Source organism: Aquarana catesbeiana, linkage group LG01 (assembly GCF_042186555.1).
Source record: "Aquarana catesbeiana isolate 2022-GZ linkage group LG01, ASM4218655v1, whole genome shotgun sequence".
Lineage (NCBI taxonomy): Eukaryota > Metazoa > Chordata > Amphibia > Anura > Ranidae > Aquarana > Aquarana catesbeiana.
Window position 1 is genome coordinate 987,316,626 of NC_133324.1, and position 9,459 is coordinate 987,326,084.

The 9,459-nt window shown below is 42.7% G+C and overlaps 1 long non-coding RNA gene across 1 annotated transcript; it reads right to left on the reverse strand.

Annotated features, from left to right (window-relative positions):
• Positions 1-2,803: 2,803 nt before the first annotated feature.
• Positions 2,804-9,032, reverse strand: LOC141127228 (uncharacterized). The gene is made up of 2 exons (XR_012241503.1): positions 8,951-9,032; positions 2,804-3,008 (listed from the first exon to the last, which is right to left on the reverse strand). It is a non-coding gene; the product is annotated as an uncharacterized lncRNA (long non-coding RNA).
• Between the last annotated feature and the right edge of the window lie 427 nt (positions 9,033-9,459).

Below are 9,459 nucleotides of genomic sequence, written 5' to 3' on the forward strand. Positions count from 1 at the left end.
ACTAATCGCTTATAGTTTTTTTCCCTAGGACTGTATTGTCCATAACCCCACAAGGTACAGCGTTTTAGGAACTGTATGTGAAATTTTAATTTTCTTTAAATAACATTTTATATTTTATTATATTTAAATAGATATGTGGGTGTGTGCTAGGGGTATGTATGTGTGGTTTTGTTGAGAAATGTTTTATTGCTGTTGTAAAGAGTATCTGGATACATTTTGTTGTACATATATAATGAAAATAAAGTATATCTTATCTTATCTGGTGGCTAAGTGCTCAGATAAAAGACTGCGGTAAACCTTCCATGAGAACATGCTTAAAGCGTACCAGGAGAGGCCCAAGAAGATAGCCGCCATATGTGCTTCAGCCAGGAAAGGTTCCAAGAACCTTTCCCTGTTGGAGCTACTAGCAAGGGATAGGAACCAAGCTGTTGTAGAGGCAGTGAGGTTAGACGGGCAGCATCAGGACATGTTTTGCACCAAGCCTGGGTACACTATTATGGCAGTGCAGTGAGTGGAGAACCCGGGACAGCCTCCTCTCTGGCAGGCAACTTTCCGTGTACCCGAGTCAGTAGTAGAAGGTATGAGGAAGGAGATTAAGGAGATGCTCGATTTAGGACAGCCCCAGGGCATCCCCAGTAGTTTTAGTGCCGAGGTGGGATGGTACTACCCTCTTCTGCCTAGATTACTTCCGACTAAATGACTGCACCGACACATACCCCATGCCCTAGGTCGATGAACTGTTGGCATACATCGCCTGAGGTCATTTCCTAACTACCCTAGACATATGCAAAGGGTACTGGCAGATTCCTCTGGACCTGGAATCTGTCCCAAAGTCAGCATTCATCACCCCCTTTGGCTTGCACCAGTCTAAGGTCATTCTGTTTAGGATGACATATTCTCCAGCGACATTCCAGAGGATGGTAGATCGACTCCTTGATGGCCTCCAGGATTATGCCTGTGCAAACCTGGATGGCATTGTGTTCTACAGCGATACCTGGGAGGAACATATGCTCCACCTGGGTACTGTGTTAGACCTCATTAGGGCTGTAAGACTAACATTAAAGCTGGAAAAATGCAGCATAGGTTCAGTACCTCTTGCACCAATTGGCCCATCCCCCGGATAAAAACTCAGGTACTGGCATTCCTAGGAACTGCAGGGTACTATAGGAGGCTTGCCCCCGACTAAACCACGATAGCAAAATCCCTGACTGACTTGTCCAGAAAGAATCTTCCCTGTCAGGTCCTGTGGTCCCCAGAGTGAGAGAATGCTTTCCAGCGCCTGAAAAATGCTTTAATTTCTGCCGCAGTCTTAGCTTCTCCTGACACAAACAAACATTTTGTGTCCATACAGATGCTTCTACCTTCAGGCTGGGAGCAGTGCTAAGCCAAGTGGGAGCTGACCGCAGTGGGCACCCGGTTGCCTATATCAGTTGGAAAGCCTCTACCCCGGGAGGTGGGGTATGCAGCAGTGGAAAGAGAATGTCTGGCACTGGTGTGGACAGGGCTGGTGCAAGGATTTTTGACACCCTAGGCGAAACCTCATTTTGCCGCCCCCCATTGGCTCCACCCCTGACTCCACCCCTGTTCCCTGCCCATGTAAACCCCACCTTTTTAATGAAGCGCCCATCAAATGCAGCCCACCAGTGCCCATCAAATGTAGCCTCACCAGCGCCCATCAAATTCAGTCTACCAGCGCCCATCAATGCAGCCTCACCAGTACCCATCAATGAATGTTTGCTTGGTCCCATTCATTCGGGAGTTGGGACACAGACACAGTCCTCTGCCGCCACTGCACCTCTGACACTATGTGCGAATGGAGCGGCAGTAGCCTGCTGATGCTGAGACTTAGTTGCTTGCTGCAGAGAGAATAGAATAGGAACACAAGTGGCCGGGCGCCCTAGGCAGCTGCCTAGTTTACCTAGTGGTAGCACCGACCCTGGGTGTGTGCCCTGAAAAAACTTCAGCCGTATCTCTATGGACGATCCTTCATGGTGCTCACTGACCACAACCCCTTGATCTGGTTAAATTGATTCTCCCGGGACAAGGTACACTTATTGTGGTGGAGTCTTGCCTGCAGCCCTACACCTTTACTGGGCAGTACAAGCTGGAGTGACAAAACGGCAATGCATATGAAGTTTCCCGGCAAACCGACCTTTGATTGTAGTATAGCTCCCGGACAACTCCAAGCTGACCCATATTGGATCTAGCAGGGTCTGACAGACTATGGAATGGGGGAGGGGGAGAGTATTTTCATGGACTTGGGACTGCTGGAGAACAATTGCCTGGAGAACTCTGTGTTTGCAAGTTATCCAGAAGGAGCCAGTCACTAATTGACTTTTGGCTTCCTATGTATAATGTATTCCTATGGGGGAGCCGGACTGTCTGAGGTGGCCATTATCTGTGATAATGTGATCAGCTCTTATCTAAAGGCTGTCTATATAAGTTCAGTCTGTTTCTCTTATAAAGGAGTTCTTCTTAGTTAATCCAAAAACTGGTGTTGCCTAGTTCTTTGGGGTAGCTACAGCTATAGTCATTCGCCTCGTGTTTCAGAACTTGGGAAGCAGCTTCTTGGTGGAGAAACCCAGGCAGGGTGTCAGGGAGCCCATTACAGTCCCCTTACACCAGCTGAAATTTCAGATCAGGAAGATGGTGGGAGTGTCTATGGTGGGAGAGAAGGTGGAGAACAGGGGGTGTAAGACAAACCACTACCTGCAGACATTCCTACCATGTTGCTTTGACAGTATCAGATTTCATGTGTAAGAACTGGGCGGACAGGAAAGCAGAAAAACACCAGAGCCTGTCATGTGATGGAAGACATTTATTTCAGGTAATCACCAGTTATAAATCACATTTGATGCCTGGTGTGGACGGGGCGGTGCACATTACTGGCACTTATTCCTGCAACAGACCGCAGCTGTCCAGTGCACACTGGCAGTGGCATTGAGATGAACTCTTGATGTCCCACGATCCACAGCCCATCCCACAGGAACAGCTGGTAGGCACAAAACCTGAGGAGATACAATGTAACCAATCAGTTCTATGGAGAGAACACGATGTATCCAATCACTTCTCTGAAGAGAACACAATGTATCCAATCACTTCTATGGAGAGAACACAATGTATCCAATCACTTCTATGGAGAGAACACAATGTATCCAATCACTTCTATGGAGAGAACACAATGTATCCAATCACTTCTATGGAGAGAACACAATGTATCCAATCACTTCTATGGAGAGAACACAATGTATCCAATCACTTCTATGGAGAGAACACAATGTATCCAATCACTTCTATGGAGAGAACACAATGTATCCAATCACTTCTATGAGGAGAACACAATGTATCCAATCACTTCTATGGAGGGAACACAATGTATCCAATCACTACTATGGAGAGAACACAATGTATCCAATCACTTCTCTGAAGAGAACACAATGTATCCAATCACTTCTATGGAGAGAACACAATGTATCCAATCACTTCTATGGAGGGAACACAATGTATCCAATCACTTCTATGGAGAGAACACGATGTATCCAATCACTTCTATGGAGGGAACACAATGTATCCAATCACTTCTATGGAGAGAACACAATGTATCCAATCACTTCTATGGAGAGAACACAATGTATCCAATCACTTCTATGGAGAGAACACAATGTATCCAATCACTTCTATGGAGAGAACACAATGTATCCAATCACTTCTATGGAGAGAACACAATGTATCCAATCACTTCTCTGAAGAGAACACAATGTATCCAATCACTTCTATGGAGGGAACACAATGTATCCAATCACTTCTATGGAGAGAACACAATGTATCCAATCACTTCTATGGAGGGAACACAATGTATCCAATCACTACTATGGAGAGAACACAATGTATCCAATCACTTCTATGGAGAGAACACAATGTATCCAATCACTTCTATGGAGGGAACACAATGTATCCAATCACTACTATGGAGAGAACACAATGTATCCAATCACTTCTCTGAAGAGAACACAATGTATCCAATCACTTCTATGGAGAACACAATGTATCCAATCACTTCTACGGAGAGAACACAATGTATCCAATCACTTCTACGGAGAGAACACAATGTATCCAATCACTTCTATGGAGAGAACACAATGTATCCAATCGCTTCTATGGAGAGAACACAATGTATCCAATCACTTCTATGAGGAGAACACAATGTATCCAATCACTTCTATGAGGAGAACACAATGTATCCAATCACTTCTATGGAGAGAACACAATGTATCCAATCACTTCTATGGAGAGAACACAATGTATCCAATCACTTCTATGGAGAGAACACAATGTATCCAATCACTTCTATGGAGAGAACACAATGTATCCAATCACTTCTATGGAGAGAACACAATGTATCCAATCACTTCTATGGAGGGAACACAATGTATCCAATCACTACTATGGAGAGAACACAATGTATCCAATCACTTCTATGGAGAGAACACAATGTATCCAATCACTTCTATGGAGGGAACACAATGTATCCAATCACTACTATGGAGAGAACACAATGTATCCAATCACTTCTCTGAAGAGAACACAATGTATCCAATCACTTCTATGGAGAACACAATGTATCCAATCACTTCTACGGAGAGAACACAATGTATCCAATCACTTCTACGGAGAGAACACAATGTATCCAATCACTTCTATGGAGAGAACACAATGTATCCAATCGCTTCTATGGAGAGAACACAATGTATCCAATCACTTCTATGAGGAGAACACAATGTATCCAATCACTTCTATGAGGAGAACACAATGTATCCAATCACTTCTATGAGGAGAACACAATGTATCCAATCACTTCTATGGAGAGAACACAATGTAACCAATCACTTCTATGAGGAGAACACAATGTATCCAATCACTTCCATGGAGAGAACACAATGTATCCAATCGCTTCTATGAGGAGAACACAATGTATCCAATCACTTCCATGGAGAGAACACAATGTATCCAATCACTTCCATGGAGAGAACACAATGTATCCAATCGCTTCTATGGAGAGAACACAATGTATCCAATCACTTCTATGGAGAGAACACAATGTATCCAATCACTTCTATGGAGAGAACACGATGTATCCAATCACTTCCATGGAGAGAACACAATGTAACCAATCACTTCTATGAGGAGAACACAATGTATCCAATCACTTCCATGGAGAGAACACAATGTATCCAATCACTTCCATGGAGAGAACACAATGTATCCAATCACTTCTATGGAGAGAACACGATGTATCCAATCACTTCTATGGAGAGAACACAATGTATCCAATCACTTCTATGGAGAGAACACAATGTATCCAATCACTTCTATGGAGAGAACACAATGTATCCAATCACTTCTATGGAGAGAACACAATGTATCCAATCACTTCTATGGAGAGAACACAATGTATCCAATCACTTCTATGGAGGGAACACAATGTATCCAATCACTACTATGGAGAGAACACAATGTATCCAATCACTTCTATGGAGAGAACACAATGTATCCAATCACTTCTATGGAGGGAACACAATGTATCCAATCACTACTATGGAGAGAACACAATGTATCCAATCACTTCTCTGAAGAGAACACAATGTATCCAATCACTTCTATGGAGAACACAATGTATCCAATCACTTCTACGGAGAGAACACAATGTATCCAATCACTTCTACGGAGAGAACACAATGTATCCAATCACTTCTATGGAGAGAACACAATGTATCCAATCGCTTCTATGGAGAGAACACAATGTATCCAATCACTTCTATGAGGAGAACACAATGTATCCAATCACTTCTATGAGGAGAACACAATGTATCCAATCACTTCTATGAGGAGAACACAATGTATCCAATCACTTCTATGGAGAGAACACAATGTAACCAATCACTTCTATGAGGAGAACACAATGTATCCAATCACTTCCATGGAGAGAACACAATGTATCCAATCACTTCCATGGAGAGAACACAATGTATCCAATCACTTCCATGGAGAGAACACAATGTATCCAATCGCTTCTATGGAGAGAACACAATGTATCCAATCACTTCTATGGAGAGAACACAATGTATCCAATCACTTCTATGGAGAGAACACGATGTATCCAATCACTTCCATGGAGAGAACACAATGTAACCAATCACTTCTATGAGGAGAACACAATGTATCCAATCACTTCCATGGAGAGAACACAATGTATCCAATCACTTCCATGGAGAGAACACAATGTATCCAATCGCTTCTATGGAGAGAACACAATGTATCCAATCACTTCTATGGAGAGAACACAATGTATCCAATCACTTCTATGGAGAGAACACGATGTATCCAATCACTTCTATGGAGAGAACACAATGTATCCAATCACTTCTATGGAGAGAACACAATGTATCCAATCACTTCTATGGAGAGAACACAATGTATCCAATCACTTCTATGGAGGGAACACAATGTATCCAATCACTTCTATGGAGAGAACACAATGTATCCAATCACTTCTATGGAGGGAACACAATGTATCCAATCACTACTATGGAGAGAACACAATGTATCCAATCACTTCTATGGAGAACACAATGTATCCAATCACTTCTACGGAGAGAACACAATGTATCCAATCACTTCTACGGAGAGAACACAATGTATCCAATCACTTCTATGGAGAGAACACAATGTATCCAATCGCTTCTATGAAGAGAACACAATGTATCCAATCACTTCTATGAGGAGAACACAATGTATCCAATCACTTCTATGAAGAGAACACAATGTATCCAATCACTTCTACGGAGAGAACACAATGTATCCAATCACTTCTACGGAGAGAACACAATGTATCCAATCACTTCTATGGAGAGAACACAATGTATCCAATCGCTTCTATGGAGAGAACACAATGTATCCAATCACTTCTATGAGGAGAACACAATGTATCCAATCACTTCTATGAGGAGAACACAATGTATCCAATCACTTCCATGGAGAGAACACAATGTATCCAATCACTTCTATGGAGAGAACACAATGTATCCAATCACTTCTATGAGGAGAACACAATGTATCCAATCACTTCTATGAGGAGAACACAATGTATCCAATCACTTCTATGAGGAGAACACAATGTATCCAATCACTTCTATGAGGAGAACACAATGTATCCAATCACTTCCATGGAGAGAACACAATGTATCCAATCACTTCTATGAGGAGAACACAATGTATCCAATCACTTCTATGAGGAGAACACAATGTATCCAATCACTTCTATGAGGAGAACACAATGTATCCAATCACTTCCATGGAGAGAACACAATGTATCCAATCACTTCTATGAGGAGAACACAATGTATCCAATCACTTCTATGGAGAGAACACAATGTATCCAATCACTTCTATGGAGAGAACACAATGTATCCAATCACTTCCATGGAGAGAACACAATGTATCCAATCACTTCTATGGAGAGAACACAATGTATCCAATCACTTCTATGAGGAGAACACAATGTATCCAATCACTTCCATGGAGAGAACACAATGTATCCAATCACTTCTATGGAGAGAACACAATGTATCCAATCACTTCTATGGAGAGAACACAATGTATCCAATCACTTCTATGAGGAGAACACAATGGGGTTGATTTATTAAAGACAAATAGGCTGTGCCCTTTGCAAAGTTCAGTTGCTCCAGAGCTTAGTAAATGAGGTAAGGCTCTACTTTGCAAAGAGTAGCCAATCAAATGCAAGAAAAACAAAAAAACAGCATTTTTGCACGATTGGATGATGGAAGTCAGCCGAGCTTCTGCTCATTTCCTAAGCTTTGGAGCAACTGCATTTGGCAAAGTGCACAGCCTATTTGCCTTTAGTAAATCAATCCCATCCAATCACTTCTATGGATAGAACACAATCTATGATTTGCCGGAAGAATCCCAAATCTCTGACCTGTGTGTCCCGGGATTTCCCCCTTATTTGAGTTGCTGATCGTATGCAGAGAATAAATAAAGGATATCAATTGATGGGATTGCAGTTGCAAGTGGGCAGTTTCCTTATATTGGTCTGGAAAGTGAAAGTGTCAAATTTAGGCTGTGGAGAGGGGTGATAGTGACCCCGGGACTGTGACACAGTGTGTATATTGGTAAGTACTCATTTCCTTTTCTGAATTTATCAATAAAGGTTCACAAACAGTTCACCGCACACTGTGCCAGACAGATGCGTCAGCAGGGGGGGCATAGCCCTGGGGTGCCACCTTTGAGGGGGACATAACTTTGGGGTGTCACCTCTGAGTGCTTGTCAGATTAACTATCAGTGTGCCAGCTGAAGGTCTGCAAGCAAGTTAGTGCTGGAGGAAGAGAAGGAATGTATATGGACTGTATATAGAAGAGCTGTCCCCAAAGTTGTCTAAAGTCAAGTGGGCATCCCATAATACCCCTACTCCCCATTCAAGTTTTATCCCCTCAATAAAAAAAAAAACAAAAAAAAACCAAACAAAGCACTGGACTGTTTTCTGACTCAAGTGTGCCTGTGGAAATTTGGTGTGCCTGGCTGCGCAGGGTGGGAGATCCCTTTTCATCTGCAGCTCCTACGTGGGGTGCACCACAGTTGGAGTTTTTAGGTTGGAGCATTTAAAATGGACTAGATAGGTTGGGGTAGTTAGTTTGGACTAGATGGGTTGGAGTAGTTTGGAGGGATTAGGTTGTGGCAGTTAGGTGGGGTTTGTTAGGTTGGAGTAGTCAGTCGGGTTGGGGTAGTTAGGCCGGAGTAGTTAGGTCTGAGTAATTAGGTTGGGATAGTTAGGTTGGGGTAGTTAGGTTGGGGTAGTTAGGTTGGGGTAGTTAGGTTGGGGTAGTTAGGTCGGAGTAGTTAGTTGTAGTCTGTTTTGCTGTCACAGGAACTTACCGGAAGGACAAGAGGCGTCGGTACCCTTGGAAGTCACAGTGGTACAGTCCAGAATTGGACACTGTTGGTATTGATTCACTGAAATTACAGAACAATAAACAATGTATACAACGTATGATTTGTAGTTTTGGTTTTCTACATTTTCGATGCCACAAGAAACAATACATAATATTTAAAAAAACGAATAATAAAAACATTAAAGCCGAACTCCGGGTGTGATCTGTGATACATTATTACATAGTCCAGCCTGGAACATGATGCATATATATATATCCCATATCGGAGGGGAAGGGGACAATCACTGTACTAAATCAGCACTATGAGAGCGATCACCGCCATCTTCTGGGACCTGTGCGGAGCGGCTTCCCCTCTACACACTCACCACCGGGAGTCACTCGCGTGCTACTGCCACCATTACCAAAATGCCTTGCTTTGTTTTTTCAATTAATACATTCTCACATCGGCTGACTAGTCCGGATTTCTGTCTTCCCCAGAGCCCCCTCAGGTAT